At 41.9% G+C, this 3,275-nt stretch overlaps 1 protein-coding gene across 1 annotated transcript in view; it reads left to right on the plus strand.

The window, feature by feature from the left end:
• The window catches only part of LOC147300656 (uncharacterized), a 423,782-nt gene that overhangs the window by 168,709 nt on the left and 251,798 nt on the right, over positions 1–3,275 (plus strand). The window lies entirely within an intron of this gene.

The raw sequence follows: 3,275 nt of genomic DNA on the forward strand, positions 1-3,275 counted from the left end.
CACGCTGAACATGGATGAACTGAAACTCCCAGCATCTGACTGAGGAAAAGCACAAATCATTCTCACACTGACTCCTGCTTGATTTTAGATTTGCTTTCAAATCCTCACACTTTCATATGAAGCACTAAATGGGCTCCAGACTGTTTATCTCAGCTTCCTGTCAAACACACTGCTGCTCACACCGAGGCTCAGTTTACTCCTCCAGCCTGGCTTAACCTGCTGTCTGTTAAAAACAGTCCCACACTCCTCTGTTTAATCCTTCTGATCAGACTCTTTGATTTTGTATTGTTTTTACCTGAAGTTGTGTTTTTGACATGGTTCTGTCTGTGAAATAAAGCTCACACACACACTGCTACAGTCCTTCATACACTTAGAAACGAAGCTGCTCCTTTCCTCAGTGCTGACACATAAAGAAGAGTTGCTTTTATATCCAACACGTCTCTGTTCCAGAAAACAGCTTCAGCAGCCTCTGAGTCTGAACTTGGAGTTGGTTATAAGCCACAGGCCTGTGTGCACAGCAATGAGGAAATATAATGCAGTAAGTGAAACATGGATGTGTGGAACAGATTATCCCAAAGGTTGATTCTGTTCATCTGGACGTTCTCAGTGAAACATTTGGTCTCTCGGTCAGGTGACTCCTTTAGTCTCAGCTGACTGCAGCTTTCCAAACCTTTGTCACTGGATCACTCACTTCATCTCCAACGTGTCCCTGACACAGACAGCTGGAGCCGTTACAGCAAAATCATTGATCATCGTTTTTAGAACATTAGCTGGTGTTGGTGGGCAGGCTAGCAGTGCTAATTGTTAGCACTAGTTCTGCTGCTCTCCCTTTGTCTCTGTTATTGTTGGTCTTTAGTGAACAATAGAAAGTGTCTTCATGAGACTGTTGCCTAATGTTCAAATGTAGATAACACCACCTGCACCAACCTGTTACACAGCACAACCCTCTGGTGTAGCTTTGGCTGGAGCATATATTGGCAGCTCCAGTGACATCACCACTCCATGGTGACATCATCTCTACAGACTGTGGCTGTTACATATCCTCACCTGGTAATAATAAGACTGTCCTCAGCTGCACACAGCTCCAAGATGAACAAACTGAAGTAAATACAAATTAGAGTTACGATAGATTGAAATCTTGTAATCAGAGCTAATTCTTAGTGAAACTCTCACAACATCATATCATGATCCTGGGTTAGTGTCTCGGTCTCAGATCACAACATCAGCACAGGCTTGGCTTGGGTGAGGTATTGAGTGGTTCTTGTCCATGACAGCTGCAGGTACAGTGCCATCAGCCATGCTGCACCACATGTCTGCCCAGGAACATTAGTGTGGCTGAGTCTCATGTAAACATTGTGCTAAAGTGGTGGGAAAGTGGCTGCAAGCTGGCTGCACTGTGTCCAATACTCTCAGTATGATATCCACAAACCTCTGAGTGTCACAGAGTGGGCCTGTGCTCAGCTCACTGTGCCCCATTCAATTCTACTTGCATAGTTTTACAAGTAAAATTAAAAGTTGCTCAATGATAAGTTATTGTAGTAACAACTAAGTCCATGGTCATTATTTGTTAATAGTAGCTTAAAGCTTCTGCACCAATCATGGAGCAGCAGGTTTAGAGCATGTGGATCTACAAAAGTAAGTCCCAGTAAGATGGGCTGAGCCTTACATACTAGAAGAAACATGTCATTCCCAGCAGATGAAGCGCCCTTTAAAGCAGGATCTCACTTTAAACCTAAAGAACTTGCTATGAGCATGCAGTGCATTCATGGTTATTATTCATATGATTGTGGGGAGCTAATAAAGTGCAACTATCACATTACATTTTATTATTAAATTGTTGTTAACAATCCCTTCACTTCTGCTTATCTAATTCATGGTTGCAGGATGGCTGACAGCTTCCATTAGGCAGGAGGTAATGTCCATTCTGGCCACAGTGCAACCCACAATGTGTAACTGACACTATTATATTGCATTATGTCACATTGTTACATCTTTTTAATAAATGATGACAGTCAGCTGAATTTGCTGCCCCCTTGGTGGAGGACATCAGGATCAGCAGCTGCTGCTCCATCACAAACACCACAGAAGAAGAACAACACTGGATCAGATTATCTGGACGTGTTTGACAGGGACAGTGTTCATGTTCATGGACATCAGGACAAAAACAGACGATGGAAACCTGCCAGATTTGAGCTAAACTGCTCCTTTCCATGTGTAGTCCCTGGGAGGTCACATGACCAACAAAGACACACAAGCTGTGTCCCAAAACGTCGGCCGCATCCTCCGGAGGCCGCATTTGAAGGCCGATGACGTCACAGCCAGGCGACGAAGGCTGTCCCGATTCCTCGACTCCTTCAAATGCGTCCTTCATTCCCCCGAGTTTGAAGGATGGGTCAGGTGTGTCCTTCGTGGCCCACCATATCCCAGAATTCATAGCGCGGCCCAGCCAAATTTCAGCTGCCAACAATGGCGGCCGCTACTAAGTTTTAAAATTTAACGAGGGAGTACTACTTACTTACAATGAATTCCTTACACTATATAATTTTCCCGTCAGTGTTGGGGAATTCTCAATGGTGCTTGGTGCCATACCCTCAGGGACTTTAATGTTATATAAAAACACTGACAGCTCAATATCTGCCTCAGTCACTCTCCCTGATCCAGCTGAGTCAGCAGTGGGAAAAATCTGCTTTTCACAGGAACTTTGTAACAGCAATAAGAGAATACGTAGTTTATTCCAAGAAGATATCATGTCTCTCCCATATATAGAATATCTTACTGGAACCGACATGTTCCAGATATCACCTGGAAGACAGTCTGGATGATCCCATAAATATCTAATTGTGAACAAGGTGAAGGAAATCTCATATAAAATTCTTCATAAATGTGACCCAGCCAGTCACTATATGGTAACATTTAAAAGAGACATAAATACTAATTGAACTTTCTGTGGGGATCATCCAGAAACTGTGGCGCATCTCTTTTGGTTCCTCTACACAGAGATTCTGGAAGAATTTAGCAGTTTTGTTATTGTCCATATTTTAAGGGAGTTTTCTTTACGATGGAAAATGTTTTATTCTGTTTCTTTAAGTTCCCCAGGAAGAATGATAAATGTTTTTTTTATAAAATATTTGTTAATACTTTTAGCTATTTTATATCCATGAATGTAAGTTTATTAATAAAACACCATATTTCTTCCTTTTTATAAGGATATGAATTGTACATACAATCAATTTCAGACTCAACCAACAAAAAGCCTCTCAGAACAATATTTATAT

Source organism: Aulonocara sp. 'chitande type north' Nkhata Bay, unplaced genomic scaffold (assembly GCF_057382095.1).
Source record: "Aulonocara sp. 'chitande type north' Nkhata Bay isolate Kocher_YH1m ecotype deep benthic unplaced genomic scaffold, A_spYH_male_GT1.1 unmapped_scaffold_20, whole genome shotgun sequence".
NCBI lineage: Eukaryota > Metazoa > Chordata > Actinopteri > Cichliformes > Cichlidae > Aulonocara > Aulonocara sp. 'chitande type north' Nkhata Bay.